Raw genomic sequence first — 23,385 nt, forward strand, 5'->3', positions numbered from 1 at the left:
TGTACTGTAATTTAGAATTCACCCAGGTCAGGCCCACAGTGCCGGTTCACAGCTACCTCACCAGCCTTGCACAGCTCACTTGCTGTGGCCATCAGTGCAGCTGGCTACATATTCGATATGACATCTCCTTCCATCTTCTAATGAATTTTTTATGTCTCTTCCTCTCCCACTCACACGCAGATGGGGCTCGTATCAGCCCCGTTCTGTAAAACTCTGCTACTGTAAATGACAGCGTTGCCTATAGAGTCCTGTGTGACCTTTCTGCCCTGTTATTGTTTATAGATGGATCCAACACAGGTTCTATACTGATTGGATTTACCCCGCGGACGCTGCGGTGCACAGTGTCGGCACATTGACATGGTAATTGACAGTCATTGTGGTGTTGAGATGCAAACTCATGTGTGGGAGGAAGCATGAAACGGTCCATGTCGACAAAATAAATATCAATAAAAAGATTTTTCTGCATTTGTATACCGTTACACAAAAGCAGAGATGTTTTTCCTCTCGAGCTTCTCGTGTGCATCAATATTGATTTCAAATTTCTGGATGTCATTTAATGCTAAGCTGACAGTTTGAGGCTGCACTTGTGCTCAGTGTATCTCAGCATGTTATAATGCAGGCAGGTATTGACAGCCTCATTGATTTTCCGAGTCCCTGCAAACCATCATTCAGAGTGGACCGGTGTGAAGTTGTGCAGGTCCCAGACATGCAACAGTTTTGTTTTAATGAGAGATAGAAGGAATACTTTGCATCTGATCACCTAAATTGCAACTTCCTCTGAAGCCTTCTGTTAATGATCAGGTAGTTTAATTAATATACGGACAGGGGGGTCGGCAACAACAAGGAAAAATACAACACAGGTCTGAACTGAATGCTTCAGTACTGTAACGTTTGTCAGTTAATTGACAGTGATTAGCCAAGTGATCAATTAGTCCAATAATGGAATAATTATAGTTTCATAATCAAGTAATCAGCGAGTAAGCATCTGTTTTTTTTTTTTTACATAGTAGTAAATTGAGTTTTGGCAACAAAGCAAACTGATAATAAAAAAGATTTTTAGTTAAAGGGATTGTTGAACATTTTTGGTAAATTGGCCCATTGCCATAATCCCTATGGTTTTAGGAGTAGGTTCGTTACCTTTAATTGTCAGTGCAAGCTTTTTAGAACGGCGGAGCAGAGCCATGAGCTGCTCAGAGCTACACTACTGAGGCTAATGGGATTTCTTGGTTTCCCTCATCAAACTCATCAAATACACAATCCAACAACTCCAAAACACTCTGGTGGACAAGTTGTGACCTGCACATTCACCACGCTATGAGATAATAACAGAACGTTACGAGACAGAGTTGTTTTCAAGGCGAATGCAGAGACTGCTTGCTGAAAAACTGCCCCCGACTGGAACGCGCATCAGTGGTTTTGCATGAATTTACCTCTAAAACAACTCTGTCTCATAACGTTCCGTTATTATCTCATAGCGTGGTGAATGTGCAGGTCACCATTTGTCCACCAGAGCGTTTTGGAGTTGTTGGATTGTGTATTTGATGAGTTTGATGAGGGAAACCAAGAAATCCCATGAGCCTCCGTAGCGTAGCTCTGAGCAGCTCGCGGCTCTGCTCCGCCGTTCTAGAAATAGCTTGCACTGACAATTAAAGGTAATGAACCTACTCCTGACACTATAAGGATTATGGCAATGGGCCAATTTGCCAAAATGTTGTACTATCCCTTTAACTTACACATCATAAAAGGGGGCTTTCACAGTGTTCAACAAATTTAGTGTATAAGACCTTTTTTTAATACCACATAGGAGTAAAATTGAGTGGTAACAGGAAACAATGTGGCCTGCAATGATCTATGGGTATGTACCGTTATTTACATTTCTGTTAGCTGTATGTCAATTTCTAATACTATAATTGATCAATTAAACTACATTGACTTGGCTGACACTGGATAAACCAATTATAAGTGATGAATTAATTGAAATGTTTAAATGAACTTAAACCCCATGAGTTTATGAGCAACTGGTCTGGTGGTGCAGCTCCACAGAAGAGGACTGAGCTGCTCTCTCTGCACAGTCACTGTTCCATCAGTCCTACTAACAGTTTCTAATGTTTCCAGCCTCATGCAAGAAAAAAAAAGAAAGAAAAAAGAACAGCAGTTCTAACTAATGTGACTGTCTACAGCCGCACCGAGAGAATGTTCAAGACATTTGTAAATGAAATTAAAACCTGCAGATGTATATTAATAATCATCTCTTATTCATAAAGACAAGAAGATCTGCTGAATTAATCGGAAAGACAGTGAATGAGCCAAAATAAGGTTGTCGTGATCTGTCAAGTCTATGACAGTGATGATGTTACTATCATGAAGCTGCATGAACACAGAAACAAATAACACATAGGCTTCAGAGAGTAGAGACTTTCAGTTTCCTCCTTTTTATTATTAAACATACAACACAGTATGCAAAAAACTGATGGGACCTGAACACCTCCCGAAGTCTCTGTATATATACAGTAACTATGGACTCTGGATATTGATAGGCTTATAAAGACTAAAGTTTGACACATAATTTTAGTTTCATTATTTCAAAAGGATTCCAAATAAGATACATGTTCCCTTCACTGCATTTATTTGTTTCACAGCCAGGAATAAATAACTTTCAATTGGAAATCAAAAATCAAAAAACGAAAAAATGTCTGGTTTTTCATATTTCAATTTTAGGCTCAGATCAAAAATACAGGAATCCTGATTAACATGATGTAAAAAACGAGCGGTAAAACCCAGCCCGCGAACCGAGCTCACATAAAACAATGCACATCACTCAACGTCACTCAATATTTACGAGGTGTGCGTTCCCGGAAGCTGCTGGCCGGCTGCCTCGGTCATCTTCAGCCCCCCCACCCCCACCCCCACCCTGAGCTTACGTAGGTTTGTGCGCATCAGAGCCACTGAAGCGCCCACAGGTGTGAGTGTGATTTTTGTTTGTCTGTGTGCGTGCGTGTCAACCCTGAGACACACTGTCGACCTGTCCAGGTTGCACTCCTGCCACTTCCTGCCACTTGTCCAGTGCATGCTCTGATACACTCCACCCCTCCTCCTCCTGCTCCCCCCGCTGCCTCCCTGAACAGCACTTTAGAGAATGGATGGATAATTTTAAACTTTCTTTTCACAGTGAAGCCAAAGCTTTTTTGTTAAAGCTCCTGAACACTGTGAAGAACCCCCCCCCCCCCGCACTCTGCCGCCCCGCATCCCTCAACAGCTGGCGGCCCCTGAGAATTCCCTCCATCCCCTTCAGAAAATCTACCTCTCAGCAAGTGTGCTGACAGGAAGAAAAAAAGAAAACCCTGGCTCTGCTTCTGTTTTAGATATAACATAATAACCGGTGTTTCCCCTCTCTTCCCCGTGCAGAGCGAGGAGTGCAGTGGTGATGTGCGTTTCATTCCTGAACCTGACAGTTCACCATTGATCATTTATTAAGGGAGCTTGCAAGAGCCATCGATTTTGAGGGAGGGGGGGTGGTTGAGGAGTGGACGGGAGGGGAGGGGTCGGCAGTTTTAAAATCAGACTTGTAGAAAGTGAAGTAAGCTCCTTAGTGAACGTACCTATATGGTGAAATATCACACTTTGCTCTTTTTATCCACTCAGAGTTGTTGATGAGCGCTGTGGGAGAGGTGGGGGGGGCTGGGTGTAAATTTGGTGTACGTGGCGCAGGGGGAATTGATCACGGTGTGTGTGTGTATGTGAGACCCCGTGAATGTGAGTCATTATGTGTCCATCCTACGGTGGCCCTGAGGTGCAAAACATAACAGCAAATCAGAAAACACAACGGCAAATCAGAAAACACAGCGACAAATTACTAAACACAACAACAAAACAGAAAACACAAGGGCTAAAATACTTTAGTAATGGGCTTGATGCACAGCTCCACTACTTCCTGAATCTAAGCCAGCTCCTTTATTTCCTGTCTTACATTATCGGACAAACTGATTAATCCAGGTGTGTCTGAGTCGTCACAATGGTCAGACACACCTGGATTAATCAGTTTGTCCGATAATGTAAGACAGGAAATAAAGGAGCTGCCTTAAATTCAGGAAGTAGTGGAGCTGGGCATAGAGCCCATTTGTCATTGTGTTTTCTCTTTTGTCGTTGTGTTTTCTCTTGCCGTTGTGTTTTCTCCTCTGCTGTTGTGTTTTCTCTTTTCCGTTGTTTTCTCTTCTGCTGTTGTGTTTTCTGATTTGTCGTTGTGTTTTCTCTTTTTGTTTTGTGTTTTCTCTTTTGCCGTTGTGTTTTCTCTTTTGTTGTTGTGTTTTCTGATTTGCTGTTATGATTTGCATCTCAGGGCCACCGTACCATGCCTTTGTGTTGTGACTAATTCTCAATCTCTAGCTTCATTGATGGCTCTTTTAAAAAAAAAATGTTCTTCTTCTTCTTGCCCAGCTTTTTGCCGCGGGTCTGCAGAGAAGCGTGCAGTCGTGCAGTGATATTGCGCCGGGTTAAGTGGCCACAGAATCTAATCACTCTAATGTCTGTGGCAGCTCTAAATCACACTCTTCTGGCTGGAGTCGCGGCCACTCGCTCTGTCCTTCAAAAAAAAAAAAAAAAAAAAGGTGGGGGGAAGCTTTTCACGACTCCTTCCATACTGTAATTATTCCAACTGGATATGAGCTATTGCACTTATTGGCTAGGGCAAGGCACCGGCTGCCTGCGCTCCCATTGGCTGCCCGGACGCCCCTCCGCAGCCTCTCATTGGCCGCCCCGGTAGGAGAGTGGGAGGAGAAGCTGCTTCCCCCCTCCCGTCCCCGTCCTCTCCCTGTGGCAGAGTGTGTAAATGTAAAGACTCTTTCTCTGCCTATTATCTGAGTGACTCTGGGTTTTGGGTGTCTGCCTCGGAGCGCGTGTGTGTATGTCGTAGGGAGAAAAGAGATAAAGAGAGAGAGAGAAAGGGAGGGAGAGGCGAGCAGCGTTTCTTCTCCCCCCTTTAGCCTCCCCGTCTCCCTGCTCCCTGTCACTCCATCCTTCCTTCCTCCCCTCTTCTCCTGGACCACCCTCCAGCCCTGCTTCCAGCCGGACCGAGACCACCCTCCCCCCCTTCCTCCTCCTCCTCTTCCTCCTTTACCACCCAGACCACCCCGGGACCCTTTGACTCTCCTCACTTCTCCGTCCCACCAAAAAACCAACAAGATTTCTTAAGCAGGTAAGACTCTTGCTGATTTCAGCACATGCTTTCAAAGTAGTTCCTCACTTCCACCGCCGCTCCTGTGTCTCTTTTTCTTTTCTTCTTTCTTTCCTCTCACTTGTCTCTCTCCACGCTTTCCCCTCTATGCATATTTCTAGTTTTCCCCGCCTGCAGCGCTCCCCCCCCCCCTCTCTCTGAAAAGTGACACAGTTGCAGGAGATGATATCAGTGAGGTCACTTGTGTTTTTTTCTCCCTCCTCCTGATATTCTACCCTGATAACAACCCCCCCCTCACCTCCTCCTCCTCCCCGCCTACCGTGTAATCTCCTCATCTTCTCTTCTCCTCGTGTCTCCTGCAATCTCACACCCTCCAGCTTCCAGCGCGTGCAAATTCAGCCGGAAAGTGAATCAAGTCCTCTTTTTTCCTTCTTTTTTTTTTAAAAGTCCGCCGCAAGCGCCAGTTGACAAGGACAACACACCGTGTTTTGGTTCTGGGAAACTGCATCTCTAATTGATTTTTTTTTTTTTAGAAAAGTGTTTATGTTAGTTAGGTGCAGGCTATTTATAGGCACTGACGTTGCCGGGCACACGTGGTGCTTCCGCTAGGCCACTTCCCTAATGCCGGGACAGAACGCAGCACCGTCCACTGGCTCCAGAACGCATGACATTGCACAAAGTGTAATGACTTTACAAGGCAGTGACTTGCTTGATTGAATCGAGCAATCTCTCCAGCAGGCGAACTCCAATATTAACATGGCCCATAAAGCATTCCTGGCAACAGTAGTGGAGAAAAAAAAACTGCTTAGTTCTCCATCCGCACATCCTGTACTTTACCAGGAAGGGGAAGTGGATTGTGTGTGTGTGTGTGTGAGTGTGTGTGAGTGAGGGAGGGAGACAGAGATACTGCTAAAGTGCTTTAGACATCAATACTTCCAGCTCTGGGTTTTTTTTTTTTAAAGCCACTCCATCATATCTGGAGATTGGATCTTACAACAATGTCAACAGCTGAGGAAATGCTTCACCTGCTGTGGTGCTTTGTTTCTTTGGAGGGGTTTTCTGAAGAGGTGGGTGTTTAAATAGAACTGAAGAGCAAAGATAGATCCAAGTCTGAGTTTTTTTTTTAACCACATTATTATTATGTATTCTTGTAAAGGCCGTCAAATGATCTGCAAAGCTGCCTGTCAGTGTGGATCGTACCGTTGAAAGCACCACATCACAGGTCAGAACGCCTTCATTTACAAGTTTGTATTCTGTGGACATATTTCCATAATGCTGCCATATCAACTTTGAGAAGTGTCGTTCTCTGTAGCAGGCAGTTTGACCTTCCTGTCTGTGATAATCATTTTTCTAATTTGGACAAAAGCAGCATCTGTGACAAAGCCTTTTGGGAAATCGGGGTCTCCCCCACAGGGTGCTCTCCAGGGAGAGCAGCTTTTGCTGAAAGGCTTTTATTGTGATAGTTTGTGCTGAACAACTGCAGGGAAGAAAAAAAAAGAAATCTGGACTCCCTGACACTGAAAATCTGACTGTGAGCACTTTTGCATATTTATGATGTTTTTGACCATAAATATGTCTGTGAAGGGGATATTTATGATGTTGTTGTCTGACTTCACAGATTCACTCATGCAGCTGTTGGGCTGCTGGTTTATTAGGAAGTGTAAATTGAGTGTCTTTAACTTCTTGAAGAAACAGGCAGGTGTTTGTCTGTCTATCCCCCAGATTCTCATCATCTGGCTCTGGGCCAAAAGCTAAAGCAAAGTCACAACTGCCTATCGCCGTCACATCGGTCCAGATGCTGACTTTCATTCGTCTAACATAAGAAAGCATGGAATTGCACTGCTCATTAGGAAAAATAAACTAACAATGTTGACAAATGCTCAGTTGAATGCTGCACTTCCATGAATGGATAGGTGATGTAGGCTACAAGCTCAAAGATAAATAATTCCTTAGTCTCTGAAAAAGCCTCTCTCACACTAACACTTAAAAATTAATTCACAGGATCTCCACTGCTTCATGTCACAAACCTTAACCATCTTCTGAAATGGACTAATTTCTTTAAAATGCCGTAAGTAACACATGCCAGGTTAATTCAAGGATTGATGATGCAGGAAACTCAGTGTAGAGGACTGTGGAGCCAAGAAGAAAATAAAATGGCTTGATTTCTTGCACATAATTCTTTTTTTTTTTTCAGCCCAGCAGCTCTTATGCAGCTATATTTAATGCACTTACTGCACGTCAACTTTTCCAGTGTAAGCTCTCATAAGAATGCATACGTGAAATCCCTTGTAGAATGAGATATTTATGAGCCTCTGCGATGCGTTTGTGCAGTTGCATGCCTTCAGAAGCCACCGCTCGAAGCTTAAGTGGAGCCGCGCGGCAGTCGACGCAGACAATGAGTGCGGCTCGCCACGTCAGGCCCGTTTTTACACCTTCACGTCACTCAACGCCACACACGTCAGTTCAGGACACTAGGTGCTGTGAAGGAACGGGGGAATTGATTTGAGCAAAACACACAAATGAAGAGTTGAAGTGGCAGCCGGTGAAATTTGAGTAGATGGGCCTTTTGTTTTTCAATGTCAGTTGATGGATTAAAGCTGATGGTGCATATGACTCACTGGTTGATCATGGGATACTTGTTCATAATAATTCCAATATAATGTGTAATTACATGTAGAAATCCATATATTCTTAAGAAACATCTTCCTTTAAAATACTCTTTCTAATCTTCCATTTTGAGTAAGTGCCATAAAAAGAGGGGTTGCATGTATTGAGTATATTCAGTATATTCAGTAAGCCTCACTTCCTTCTATGTAAAGCCAGTGCTCTGCAAGCAGCTGGCCCTTTGTGCCTTGGCTCAATCGAGCCGTTCCGGATCTCCTGCTGGCCTGGCTCGGTCCTGGGTAGGGACTGGCTCAGTGTGAAAAAGGCCACTGACACATGGCTGCCGTCTTGGTAGCGGTCACGCAGAGAGCGAGGGCAAATAGATACAAACAAAAGGGCTGTAGAGGAATTACTGTGTTTGGTCTGTCGGTTGTTGACCTTAGAGTTTATAGGATAGTAAACTGACACTGTAAACTGGAAATGCGAATGATACACTTTTAGTGTACACCATTGTCATATTCTTTTAATATAAAGTCAAAACACCCATAGCATCATTAATGATCTAACTTTTATATTTGATGACTCTTTAAAACTATAGTTTCAAAAACATTTGAGTTAAATTAGATTAGTGGCTGAAGTAGCACGTCATTCAAGATAACGGACAAGTGGTTTATCCAATCACATACAAGATTTTTTTACAAGGCCCCGCCTTCTGAAATGAATCGCCTATGGAGCAGTCCCAGACCCTTGTGTGGAGCTCAGCGTAGCTTTGCGGAACTACAAGGGTCTGGCGAGAGCCAGGCTAATTGTTTACTGTGACTGGAAGAAAACCAAGGAATTCGATATGAGCCCCCCAAAACCACACAAAGACACAGCCACACCCCCCTAGCGGCTCGGTGGTGAATTGCAGAGCAACGCGTTCCCTTGACGCAGAAGCATAGACTAGGCTTAAGGCATATCAAACTGTGAAGTGATGTAGTTAGCCTTCTAAAAGGTTCTGTAGAGGCCTCCTGTCTCTCATCACTTCACACAGTTTAACACATCAAAGCACAGAGAACCAGAATCAGTTGGATCAGAACGTTTTATGAACTTTTTTTCTGTTGCATCAGAAATAAGACAGATTTGTTTGACCTCAGCCTGTAAATGGTAATATCTCCAAGAAACATTTTCTCAACCCACTTAGTGTTTCAGACACTTTTCCTCCATCATAGACACAATGTGGTGTGGTAATTTTTTAGTCTGTAAAATGTGATGAATTATATGAATCACCTGAAACAAGACCCAGCATACACCTGTTAAGTGCTGAATAACTGTCTGCGATACTGATTTGCATGTGTTTTCACAGCAGCAGCTTATTTTACACACTGGTTCTGTCTGAACAGCAGTCAACCAGTCATTCACCTGTTCCTGGTAATCTACACTCTGTTCTAGTAACTGGACTTTCCCACCTCAGTTTAGCCTTTTCTTTGCATGAGCACATGCTGGGATGTCAGTAGAGAAGTGGCTCCTTTAGCAAATCATCATTACCATTGTAGTTGTGATTCACTTTTGCCTCTTTAGTCAAAAACCAGGCCGACCACTTTTTCATACTTTTTGGCTGGTGATGTTTTCATGTCTGTGTGTCCATCCGTCTCATTCTTGTGGAAGCAGTACCTCAGTAAGTTGTGAGCATTGAGCATACTTGGCACACATATAACACAGAAATTATGACAAGTTTTGCATGAATGAACAGGGATGTAATCTGACAGTCTTGAGTGGTGGAGGCAGAGTTGCAACTTTTAGTTTAAGTGGTGATTCAACATTTTTTTTTTTTTGCAGTTTCTAGCCCACATGAAGGTGTATTTTTTTAACATTATTTTATTTTGTTACATTATATTTTATTTTCTGGTGAAACTGCCACTTTTTTCCAAATGATGAAAAAATGAAACCAACAACACTCTTTCTGCAAGGATTTTTTGAAGTAGTGGCGGTAACCCTCCTCCCCCAATCCTCCCCCGCCCTATAACGTTATATATATTATATATATGACATGACTCGATGCGGTCCTAGTCTGGTTTTTTCTTTTTTGCTTTTCCACTAGCACTCGAGCATGACGTCTGACAAGAATCAAACCCGCTAAGTTTAAAAACACAGCAGCAGCGTCCACTGATCTGTACTGAGACTGTTGAACTCCTTCACCTGAGTTAACAAGGTGTAGGTGAGTGAGTTTGGAGCTGATGAGAGAAGAGAAAAAAGAGAGCGAGACGACGCGGCTGTAGCCGCCGTGATAGGGCGACCCCGCCCCCGCTGAGGAAGAACAGTGAAGGACTCAGCTGTGATGGAAAAGGACCAAAACCGAGTCAAGTAGAGCTGTAACTGTGTAGTGGAAAGGCTTGCAAAGTAATGGCAACTGGTAGTGGAAACCCTGCTTTATATTGTTTTAACATCTAAAATAAAGAGCTAAGCTAATAGAAGTCTACCTTACACTTTCACTTTCAAGGCCGCACTCTCGCGAGTAATTAACATCGTATTAAGCCCCCCCCAAGAGTAGTACTGAGCAAGATACTTATCTGTAGTTTACCTCAGTACTTGTTTAGAATGTTTTAGAATGAACAATGAAGTCACTGGCTGTGTGGAGAAGGCCTGAAGGCCTATTCTTCTGAATGAAGAGGCCTGTGTGGCTCATTCTGACAGTAGCAGCTTCACGTTGTCCACTGACATCACTGTGTGTGCCCAAGAACTCATGCAGTTCCATGTTTACACGATGTAAACTAGTTCCCCACAGCCACATCAAACTACAACTCAGTTCTAGCTCCTGTAAACGTCTGTCGGCGCTCAGTTTGTTTTAGCAGCCATCGTGTGCATGTACAGTTAAGATGCGGGAATCAGACTAACAGTAGTCGATCAGACACTGACGGCGAACTGTACAAACAATCCACTGGGCCTCTGTCTGTTCCCTTACCTCTTGCTCCCCCTCCTTCATACTCGCTGGTTGATTGGTAAGCAGCTTCCTGTCACCGAGCCGGGCCGTAAACGTAAAACACTATCCACCCCTGCGTCATAATTCATATCAGGATGCGAGGGGTTTGGGGGGCGTGAGGCATTGCCAGAGGCTGAAATTGAACATGGCACCTTTTAAAATTTGAAGCTATTGGGGAGAATTATGATCAGTGAAAACTGAGGGCCCTTTTTTTTTGTCGCCGTGCTAAGCCAGTGGCTGATGTAATTTAAGCTAGTGAAGGGTTGCGAGATCAATCAGGGAGGATGAAGACTTGGGAGGAGGGGAAAATGGAAGAGGCTGAGCGTTAAGAAGGGAAAGGTGGAGCAGGAGTGGAGCTTTAGCCTTCCCTGCTGCTTTCCTAGCATCACCCCGGGTGGTCAAGTATGGTCATAAATAGGCAGCCTCTCTGCCCCCTGTGCTAGTGCTATTTTTATACTCGCTAATACATGGGGGTTTGGGGAACCAGCTCAAGAGGTGAAGGGACAAGGAAATGTTATTGTTGGCTCGGAGTTAAGAGAGCTGTAGTGATTAAAGGACTGCGCATACCCATGGAAGAGTGCTGTGGCAGAATTAGCCTCATGTTGTTATTTTTTTATTGGATTAGAACTTGAATGTGCTCATTTATGAGCCTGGCCTGGTTCCCATCTGACATGTGCTGAAGCATTTCTAGATTAGTTCCATTTACTGATTGTGATGCCGTTTTGATATAGCGGAGCTGAATCAGAGGTCAAAGGTTCAGCTTCACCTCTGCGGGATCGTAATATGTTTATTCGCTTCGATGTCTTTCCGCAGCAGATTTTTTTTTTCTTTTCTTTGTTTTAAAGACGTGTTCGGTTTTATTTACAGCGCCGAGCATCGATTTCCATATCAGAGAGGTCAGGCAGCTCTGTGGAGTTCTTCTCTTCTTGGCGAAAATTGAATAGAAAGCTGTGACAGTTCTCCTCAGTAATTCTCTGAATTGTAGCCTGGTGCTTGAAAATCCTTGTATGTGCTCATGGAAACAGACTGAAATTACAGAGAAGGATGCGTCACCAGACACAGGCAGTCAGTTTGACATTTGATAAGCTCCGTGGATAGAAAGGTGCTCGGGCAGAATCCAGACCATCACATTTGACCTCAGACAGAATGAGTTCTGTTTTTAACCAAAGCCCAAACCATCTTTTTTTATTTATTTTTTTATTCTAACTTACTGAAAATCTTTAGTTGGAAATTTAGACACAGATACAGTTGCCCAGAATCTGACGGGGAAGCATTTTGCACACCTTGTTTGTGTCTCCATCATGTAATTTAATTAATTATTTAGTGGTCTGTGTGGGCCTGTTTTTCTTTCTTTTCTTTTTTTTAATCCTGCTCCCACCCAGTGACTCAGATTTTCCAGCCTCTCCTGCAGAGAACCATTCCTGTGTGGAAACTTTGTCTGCACCACCCTGCAGGCAAAATATTTCACCTGTGCACCCACTAATCCGCCCTGCTGCTGTCTGGTGTCCATGTAAACTACTTTTTCCTCCTCTGGTCTTTACGGTCTGAACCGAACCATAAAGCATTTTGACCTCTGTGTAAACAAAAGGGGCTCCAGTTAATGTCTGACATCTTCGACTTTTGTTATCAACGTGTGGTAGCAGCTCATCCATACCGGTGCAGGGAGGGAACTTGAACGGATAAACAGAGGAGGTTTGGGGGCTGACAGACTCTAATTTCGTTATACAGAGAGTATAATGACAAATAAAGGCATTCCGATTCTGACGGACAGATGGGCCGGCGTGACGGCAGGTTTCAAAAACGGGCAGCTACACGGGAAGCGGGTGCAGATGTCGACAGTGACGGGCAGTACAAAGAGAAACATAGAGATACTGTATTAACAGGCGATGTGGCAGTGAGGGTAAAAGGGAAACAGGTTAGATGGAGAGTCTGGAAACAGGAAAGAAAAACCACATGAACTTCACATGTGATTCACATGTGACAAATTTTGCACATGGGAATCATGTTATTTGCACATGTGAAACATGTGGTTTTGGCCCAATTTTATGTGAATCACATGTGAATTCCCATGTGGACCCATTTTCCACATGTGGTGTGTTACCATGTAGAGCACATGTGTAAAACATTCACATGGGAATTCACATAAAATTGGGCCAAAACCACATGTTTCACATGTGCAAATAACATGATTCCCATGTGCAAAATTTTGCACATGTGAAAAATCACATCTGAAGCACATGTGGTTTTTCTGTAAGGGGGAGACTGATGGGTGGGTGTAGCATGGAAGGCGGCTGTAGTGGGGGGTAAGTAAGGCGGGACGGGCTGGCAGAGTTGAATCGTGATACGTTCATAATCTAAAATGGGCTGACAGTTGAGCAGACAGCAGGGTCTCACACTGTGCAGTGGGTCAGGACTGAAAACACTTGGCTGGATTTTTTTTTTTTTTAAAAACAGTGAAGATTAGGCATTACACTCCCGGTGAATGTGGAAAGTATTTGTAGCATGTGCAGAGAGTTGTTGTTACTCCACTCAATCTGATGATTCACATGAAATAAAGATGTGCAGAAAAAAGTCATTGTGTCCCCTTTAAAGAAGAGGAAGAAAGAAAGGAAAAAAAAACAGACGTGTCTGCAGCTTACAGTGAAAATGCACGTCAGGTGATGTCAGGAGAAAGTGTAACAGATATTCTAAAGCTCATCTCTTAGCCCGGGCTCTTGGCACTCACCACTGCCTCTCAGCGGTTTTGCTTGATTAAAAAGCACCCAGGAGTTTGTAAGCGCGTGGTAGGTGCGAGCGCACACCCCGACAGCTTAACATACTGATTATTCAAGCCTCTTAGGCTAAGCCACGGCACTCGAATGATGAACGTCAACTCCCCTCTCTCTCTCTCTCTCCCTCACACAGTCTCGATTTCTCCCACTCTTTTATTCTTGGTTTTGAAAGAGTGGAAAAGCCAGTGACAGCTTGCAGAAGGCAAACCTGTTGTCTGGGAAGCAGAGGGGATCAGTGACACAGTGATTCATACACTGCCGAGGCTTTATTTAGACATAATCCACCCAGCATAGGGTCCTCGCTTGCAACTTTTTAGTCTGGAGCCGGGTAGCTGCAGCCAGGGTATTGTCCTTCACTGTGGTCCACGGGGAAAGTCCCTGCGCTGAGCTTTAAGGCATTAGTGTTTACATTTGTGTCGTCCCCCGAGGGAATCGAAGACAGATACAGAAACAGCACCATTTTACTAACACAGCAAATACCACATTTCTTGACATGGCTAGTGACCTCTCTTCCATGTGGCGGCATTAGGGCATCCACATCACTGTCTCTCTTCATTTCCTGCAGTTAGAAAACTTGCTCTCTTCCATTTAAAGCGATAGTTTAACATTTTGGCAAATTGGCCCATTGCCATAATCCCTATAGTTGTAGTAGGTTCATTAACTTTAATTGTCGGTGCAAGCTATTTTTAGATCGGTGGGGCAGAGACTCAAGCTGTTCAGCTAACGCAATGGAGGCGAACAGTACTTTTGCCTTTCCCTCATCAAACTCATCAATCCAACAACCCCAAAACGCTATTGTGGAGAAGTTGTGACCTGCATATTCACCACGCTATGAAATAATAACATATAATTATGTAACATTACGATGCATAAAGCAAATACAAGGAACTATGTGTGCTTTTGAAATCACTCAGCCCAGCAATTGTTCTGCTGACGCATTTGCCTCGAAAACAGCTCTGGCTCGTAACGTTCTGTTATCATCTCATAGTGTGGTGAATGTGCAGGTCACAACTTGCCCATGAGAGCGTTTTGGAGTTGTTGGATTGTGTATTTGATGAGGGAAAGGCAAAAGTACCAAGCACCTCTGTTGCGTTAGCTAAGCAGCTCATGTCTCTGCCCCGCCGATCTAGAAACAACATGCACTGACAATGAAAGGTAATGAACCTACCCCTATAACTGTAGTAAGGATTATGGCAATGGGCCACTTTGCCAAAAATGTTGAACTATCCCTTTAAAGTTATACAGAAGGATGCAGTGATCTCATGTCCTCAGTGATACTCAGTATCTGTTGTTTACTGTGGCTTGCACTGCAGTGTAGGCTGTCCCTCTTTGTATCTGGGCTGTGTGTGGAAGTCTCCTCTCAGCTTGCTGGCCAGGCCTCGGATGCTACCGCCGAGTCACACCTGACCAACAGATTGGCCCCAGCTGGAGGCTGGAGGGAGGAGCCCTGACACAACCTAGTGATTCAGCTGCTAGTGTGCAGGTCATCAAGATGTGTTTGAGTTAGGGTTGCAAAGGGGCGGAACATTTCTAGTAAATATCCGGTAAATTTCCAGAAACTTTCCATGGGAAGTTAAGCTGGGGAATTTTGGAAATATTCCAGATTGGAAACGTTCCATGGGAATTATGGGAATTATTGGGAATTTATGGGAATTAACCTGGAAATTGGGGGTAATTTATATTTATTTATATATATATTTATATATATGTGTATTATTTATTTTATTTTTATTTTTTTTGGGGGGGGGTTATTGCCTTTAATTGATAGCACAGTGGAGAGAGACAGGAAATGGGCGGCAGAGAGGGGGAATGACATGCGGGATTCGAACCGGGCCGCCTGCAGTGAGAACTGTAGCCTCAACATGGGGCGGCATTTAAACAAACTGTGTATCATATCCAAACATAAATGGAAATATTTTGTTTTGTCATAAGCAGACATCCATGCAAAATAATACAATAAAAAACATGACATTTCAACAGATTTATTTGTGAGTAGAACTTTATCAAGTTTTATTTCTTGTATGAACAATCAATTCTTTTACTGAACAACAAAAAACATGAATGTTGGGTAAAATATTACTGTAGGGGGTGTGGCCTCAATAGCCCTGCAGTAAGCAGTGTGCTGTGTGCATGTGATTGAGGAATAGCATAGATATTCAAGGGTACTTGCATTAAATCTGGTTGTTTAAGCCAAGATTATGCTACAATATATTTTCCCCAACTATATTTAAGTTCCCTGTTAAGGGCCAACCTTCAATTTTGTACATTTTGGATTTATTCCCGTTTATTCCTATATATTCCATCCCGTTAATTCCCATGGAAAGTTTCCAACTTTGAAAATTTCCGGAATTTGGCAACCCTAGAGTCAAAAAAGATTGCTGATAACAAATGGGCGCTGCTGTTCCTAGAGTAAGAATACAATGTTTGTGTGGAGCTATATTCAGCCACACACTGGGCGCACTAATGAGCACTTAGGTCCTCAGGAGGGTGTACGTGGGACAGACTCAAAATAATCCTTATGGTGTTCATCGCTGTAAAGGAGCACGTCAGCCCCTGCAATGATGTGTTCTTAATAGGGTTTGGACAAGAGCACAGCTCTGTGGCACAGAGGAGGAAGATGTATTACACTTTGGCTACAGAGGCAGCACCTATTGATCAACTCATTGTTGCCTTAACTCGATATTGAGCAAATATAATTAAAAAGTGTTGTCTTTGTCCCGCTCTTTGTTTGTTCTTACTAACAGTTCAGACCCCGTATCCCAGAAAGTGCGTGCTGCTTGCGGTGGGAACTCTATTACCCCAACAAAGAAGATCAAATATGTGAAATTATATTTGCATGGCCCTAGAGGCAATAAAATATTAAACAGTCAATAAGATAAGACATGAAAAATCCCAACATCTCAGCAAATCTCATTAAGAGACGATCAGACAAAAGCTAAACTTAGCAGAAAACTCACTCAGTCCACTGCAGAAGGACGGGACAGCTATGGCCGGAACTCAGCACATCACTAAATTAAGATATAGATTTTTTTTATTTCCTGTTGTTATCAGACTTTTCCTGCATGGGCAGTATGGTCTCGATTAAAACTGATGTGAACTTCTGAGCATGTGGTTTCATATTTCCACAAGCTCAGTCCTTCTCTCTTGTTCCTCTCTCTTTCAGGGAAGGAAGAAAGGTATAGAAGTTGCTTTCTATTTTCATGACACACCTAACCTCAACAATGTGTGTGTGTATATATATATATTTCTTTTTTCTTTTTTTTTTTGTGCAGCTCCTGAAGCATCCGCAGAAGAGGCTGCTAAGTCAGCGAGAACGCGGCCGTGTGAGCTTAAGCAGATGTAGAAAATGAGGCGAGAGCTTCAGGAGCTTGAGAAAACACTTCCCCTGCTTGCTGCTGCTGCTGCTGCTGCTGCTGGTGTGTACTCAGCATCTTAGGTAGTGGGTTTGATTTGGCGGTAGGTGTGATGAAATGGGGCAAGTCTGGGGAAAAAAAGGAATCCCATTAGCTCAGGCTGCGATTTCCACCTCCCAATACATAGCAGCTAATTTATTAATCATTAATAATTTCCGAGACCTCCATCATGTGTTATAAGGAGTAACATTTGGATGATGGGTATTATTTTGGTGCATCCAAAGTGTGTGAGGGCTCCTGTTAAACTGACTGCCAAAAAACATCACCTCACAAAACATGCCCTCTTTTCTTTTCTCTCTGTCTTCCTGTTTGTTTCCATATTAGGAAAGAGGAAATGCTCTTAAACCATCCCTTCTTCCTCCATTATTCATTTAATGGAGTACTGAAACTGTGTCAGTGCAACTACTTAGATACTGTAGCAGGCCTGCTGTGCAACAGTGGCTCCCCCCCTCTCTTTCTGCCATGCACTCTTTGTTTTTCTTATTTTTGCACAACACGACCTTGTCCCCCCTCGTCACCCTCCTGTCATAAACTGACATTTTGAGACGCCCCGTTAGTTTCAGATCAGTGCTAATCAATGACGACCAAAACTTAGGCTGTATTCGAAACCGCATACCATACTGCTAGTAGTACTGATTTGGCCAAAATGCAGTATGCATTATGCAAACAAAAGCAAAATCTACAGTATGCGAAACATTCCCGGATGTCGTACTGATTTGGAAAATATGCATCTGACCAGTCTAGTTTGCGTACTGTATCCCACAATGCAATGCGCCCCTGACGTCTAACCATAACCAAAGACGGTTTAGAGTAGTGAAGTATCTTTGCCATGTACCGTAACCATGTTATATAGTTTAATAAAATAAAATTTAATTCAGACTGATCGGTTCATTGTAAAACATTTATTTATTGATGTAAATGTGTTGATTTCTGTACATACAGAGCCCCCAGGCAGCGCTGCTGTTCTGTCCAATACACACAGGAAGCTTCACTTTTCATTCAAACAAACTAATGCGACTGCCACAATTCTTCGATTTCAACAATGAGACCAACATTTATCTCCTAAAAATAATTTAACCAGCCGGTGGTAAACCTCTAAAAACCTGCGGGTAAGTTAATTAGCGATTGTTTTCTCCCCCCGGGATGACGACGAAGGTTGGCCAGCCAACCAGCTCTTCAGACCGGCTACTGCCGCTGTGATGTGGGATAAACTGGCTGTATACTGTATTTGGAATCTAAACAGTAACTTTCTCGCATGAAAAAATATTAAAACTTAATAAAGTTACATAATAACAGCACTAAAGCTGGAAGTAAAACAGCTTTTCGCCTGTTTTACAGCCGCTGCCGGTTGCCACGAAATGCATTCTGGGAAACTTGTATACTGCATACTGCGGTGTGAACGGTGTTGGTCTGCTGAAGTAGTATACTGAATCCCACATTCAGTATGCGGTATACAGTACATACTAACGCAGTATGTAGTAGGTAGTATGCGGTTTCGAAAACAGCCTTAGTGTCATCCTCTTGTTCTGAGCCTCAACCAGATGTAAAACAGTTGACTTTTAATTAGTCAGAGGCACAACTCTTCCCCCAACTTTCTCCATCGACCTCGCGACAAAGTGGAGCACGATAACTGGGAGAACATCCTCCTGATATTTATTTATTTATTTTGGCATTCTGCGCCCCCTCCTCGTGAGCTGAGCCACAATCTGTTTCCCTGCAGGCGAATCAGAAGTAGAAGCAGATTATTTAACCAGCATGGTGTGATCTGCACGCACACACCCAGATTTGATGGAACTTGATCCACTGGCTAATTCGCTTTCGTCGTTTCTGCAAGAGGGAGCTGTATGACATCATGGTTACCCCCCACCACCCCACCCAGAATCATTTCTCACACACACACACACAAGCATATTTCTCTTGTCACATGCAAATCTTGTGTACTTCAGATGTTGGGGGGAATTTTGCCGTGTTTATTATCAAGAGTTAAAATAATCTCCAGGGGAAGCCCTTTGCATTATAAATATGCAGAGATGTCAAGGCTATACGTGTCACTATACATCTCCGAAATATATCGTGTGTGTTTGTGTGTATGAGGTGGAAAACCACAAAAACGGCATTCAAATGTAGGAGGTTCTTAATTTTCCTTCCTCTTTGGGATTAAGTGGTTAAAGACTGGAACATCAAAGAGTTGCCGTGTTGTCTCCACGTCGAGGAAAGGCTCCGCTGAAGGTGTGAGGATGTCAAACGCTGCTTAGCGACACAGGATATTCGGCTTCCCCTTGACAGATATGTATACGATAGAGACACACATTTCACTACACTATTCTCCTTCTCTTTCAGCCCAACTCGTCCACACAAGTTTAAGACATTCACATGAATGGACAGTCACATTCTGAGGTCACAGACAGTGTTGACCAAAGCATTTGCATCTGCACATGATTCCCTGTAATATCTGTACATTGATGCATGGAGCAGCTTGAACGTCTTAGGGATTTGGGCAATTTTACCTTTGATGTGTTGCTCCATTCATGTGCATCTGTATCATGGTGCCACTGCTGTCAAAAAGGTCTTCCCAGACACTGACCTCATTAATGTGGCTAGATCAAACAGTCTCTATCAGATTCTATCTAACATTTAGCAGCAGGGTTCTCAGCCACAGGGTCAGAGCGCCACAGGGGGTGACAGACAATTTTGTGTGTAGAATTTTTTGGGGGGGATCTTTTATTATTTTTTTAAACTATACTATGACTTAGTTTTAAAGTGCATCTCTGCTACATTTACGTTTGGCATCCACACTGCCTCAGTGAGCTGCTCTGCTTGTTGCCATCTTGTCTGTACCTGACTCTGACTCTTTACTAAACCAAAAATGGCTAAAATAAAATAGGATAGGATTGGAGTGGAGTGGAGACCTCAAACACTGGACTGTGCAAACATACGCTAAACAGTCTGTCACTCAAAGTAGCAATACACTCACTTATGCAGAACTTAAAATAAGTGAGTTGTATCAACCTCCACCAACCTGTACAGTTGTCATGAAGGAGGAAATTAGCTGTATATGACATATACATAGGGGTTTAGTCTTTCTTTATTTTATCTGAAATGTCAAGTGAGTGAAGTTTAGAGAGAATGAAGAACATGGTTGAGTATCATATCATCCTCTCTCTCTGTGCTGCACATGCTGCCAGAAGGAGGAGAGGCTGTGGGCTCTCGTCTCAGTCAGCAGTGTTTTGAGAGTTTGGCACATTTTTGAGTTGTGGCAAACTAAGCTAAACGATCAGAGGTCACACAGACGGCTTTCTGTTTATCTGTCTATAATGATTAGCTGTTAGCAGTGAAGTTGTTTTCGAGGCAAATGCAGAGACTGCTTGCTGAAAAACTGCCCCCGACGGGAATGCGCAACAGCGGTTTTGCATGAACTTACCTCGAGAACAACTCTGTCTCGTAACGTTCCGTTATTATCTCATAGCGTGGTGAATGTGCAGGTCACAACTTGTCCACGAGAGCATTTTGGAGTTGTTGGATTGTGTATTTGATGAGTTTGATGAGGGAAACCAAGAAATTCCATTAGCCTCTGTAGTGTAGCTCTGAGCAGCTCGCGGCTCTGCTCCGCCGTTCTAAAAATAGCTTGCACCGACAATTAAAGGTAACAAATCTACTCCTATAAGACTATTGGGATTATGGCAATGGGCCAATTTGCCAAAATGTTGAACTATCCCTTTAAATGGAAGAGCGCAAGTTATCTATGGATGTATGGAAGTACACTGAGAGGTCACTAGCCATGTCAAGAAATGCGGTATTTTTATTATGGCAATGGGCCAATTTGCCAAAATGTTGAACTATCCCTTTAAGAATTTGCCTTGTATGTATTCACATTTTTGCAGATTGAACAGGTGCGTTGATGTTTAGAGATGTAGTAGGTAGGAAATGGATTCATTCAAGAAGTCGCACAAATCTGCAGCCGCTATATAGTGCAATGTGGGCCAATACATTTTTTGACTGTGCAGGAATACGGTATTAGAAGGCTGCGTCGTTTTTGAAAAAATAACAGATACCAGTATTTATAGATGTGATGATGCATTATACAAATCATGATGAGAGATGAAAATAAAGCATTGGCTTGTTTTACGGTCTCATAGAAGGTGACCAACAAGTGTAACAGCATGTTAGTCATACTGTAATTGTCAGTGAAGTGAGTATATGAATAATAATAGCTATTAATGTAAAACACTGCTGCTCTGTGTGCCTGTGTGTTAGGGTTAGGGGGAAAACTGAATTGAACAACCTTGAAAAGAGGAAATCTGTGTTAATTAAACATCATTAAATCTGTAAGTTGCCACTTGGGGAGCAATCAGGCTCCATTTTCAGAACGTCTTCATAGAGGAGGGAAAGTCAGGTAATGCACCCTGTCAGAAAAAAAAAATTGACTGGTCAACAGTTTGGAACTGGTAATTTATCAGATTTATTAAAGCTGGCACTTTTCATCTGCAGAAAAATTGTAGCAGTAAGGGGAAACACAGCTGTGCAATTTCCATGCACATAAGGGCCCATGTCTCATGATGCATGAAAAATATTTCGGCTGACTGTGTATTTATAGGGAATGGCTGCGCACTGAACAGCTTAATAAGGCCCATTATAGAAATCCACTTCCGTTTAATCAGAAATATAAGTGAAGTATGAACATTAGTAAGGGAATAAGGAGGTCTGCTTTCCCTCTTCAGATGTGTGCAGGACTTTAACAGGAAATATATTGATTTTACTCTAATAGCAGGAAGGGATAAGCTATAATTATGATGGGGTAAAACACAGACAGTATATCTAAATGTACATTCATTTTGGCCTTTGTCTTCACTTCATAATATACCCGTGACTTTTACAGTTTGTACAAACAGGGATGCAGAAGCAACCCCCTCCCCCACAGCCCATCACCTAAATGTGCAATTCAGCTGTTTACTACACTGAGGAGAAAAATGGAACAGAAATAACACACCTTTTTGCAACAGTAGTAGTAGAAGTGGACCTAAATTGTCCCAAATTGACCTGTCCTGTCTGGTGCTTTGAGCTGCCCGTCCTTTCTGTCCTGATGGTCTCTCTCTTCTTTCTGTGGCTTGTCAGTCTTGGATGAAGGAGTTATTAGGATTATTCCCCTGAACTGACAGCAAATGTATCAAATATGCAGTATAGAGAGCGGCGATAGATAATCTTAACATAATTTACTGTCAGTGACGCACGCTAGTGACCAAGCAGAATCTTCATGTCTCTAACTTCATGTCTCTAACTAAGGCCTAGTACATACCAGGGTTGCCAACTTTTGGTCCTGGGCTGGAGTGAGATTCTGTTGGCGGGGGGGGGGGTGCTGTCTATAATAATAATAATAATAATAGTAATGTTTATTGTAGTTTTTCTCTCTGTCTGTCTGTCTGTCTCTCTCTCTCTCTCTCTCTCTCTCTCTCTCTCTCTCTCTCTCTCTCTCTCTCTCTCTCTCTCTCTCTCTCACACACACACACACACACACACACACACACACACACACACACACACACACACACACACACACACACACACACACACACACACACACACACACACACACACACACACACACACACACACGCACACACGCACACACACTATACCTGCAAACTGAGTAGGAGGTGTAATAGGTGACAAAATATATCCCTCTAGGGGGGTCTGGGGGCACCCCCTCAGAAAAAAATTGTGATTTTAACATGTATTTGAAGCATTCTGGTGTACTCTGAGAAGAAAATAAAGGGAAAACACAACATTTGCTTCAGATAAGAGGGAAAAAAGCAGATCTGTGGTTCCTATCATTGTATGGCTGGAGTGTATGAAACTGGTCTAGTGGGGAGCTCTGGCTTTTGGCCTGGACCAGCCTATTGAGCCTATTAATATATGAAAGGACAGAACAGACATGTCCTGTGATTTTCAGTCTTCTATGCAGTGTGCAGTGTGCACTTCTACGCAATGTAGACACGTGTCAAGCATGCTCAAAACCCAAAGCAACACTGTAGTGGTGCACAATTAGTGCGACACCAATGCAGCAAGCGCACCTCATGTTATGTGATAAGAATTAACCAGTAAGCTCTGCCCACCTGCTTCTCCAGCAGCAACATGCTACCTGGCACCCAGAGCGTACCGGTGTCACAGCAAGTAGCAGCTCACTCCCTAATCCAGCGCCCTGTGCAACCAAAAACTCTCCTTCTCCACATGTAAATGCGAAAATGGCCCAAAAGATGTTTTCCATTTCTAAAGGGATAGTTCAACATTTTGGCAAATTGGTCCATTGCCATAATCCCTATAGTCATCGCATTAGGTTCGTTACCTTTAATTGTCGGTGCAAGCTATATTTAGAATGGCCGAGCCGAGTGGCGAGCTGCTCAGAGCTACACTAATTAGGCTAATGGGATTTCTTGGTTTCCCTCATCAAATGCACAATCCAACAACTCCAAA

The 23,385-nt window shown here is 43.1% G+C and overlaps 1 protein-coding gene across 7 annotated transcripts in view; it reads left to right on the forward strand.

Moving 5' to 3' along the window:
- The first annotated feature begins 5,819 nt into the window (after window positions 1-5,819).
- The window catches only part of pcbp3 (poly(rC) binding protein 3), a 107,040-nt gene continuing 89,474 nt past the window's right edge, over window positions 5,820-23,385 (forward strand). For 2 of the 7 annotated variants that reach the window (XM_085764507.1, XM_085764510.1), the window contains exons 1-2: window positions 5,831-6,237; window positions 6,327-6,392. The gene's annotated coding sequence lies outside the window, so the exon portion shown is untranslated. Of the gene's footprint in view, window positions 6,238-6,326; window positions 6,393-23,385 lie in introns of all 7 variants that reach the window. The other 5 variants (XM_085764508.1, XM_085764512.1, XM_085764505.1 and 2 more) reach the window with 5 other exon arrangements.

This window comes from Trachurus japonicus, chromosome 21 (genome assembly GCF_045865225.1).
Source record: "Trachurus japonicus isolate A0001 chromosome 21, Traja_1.0".
Lineage (NCBI taxonomy): Eukaryota > Metazoa > Chordata > Actinopteri > Carangiformes > Carangidae > Trachurus > Trachurus japonicus.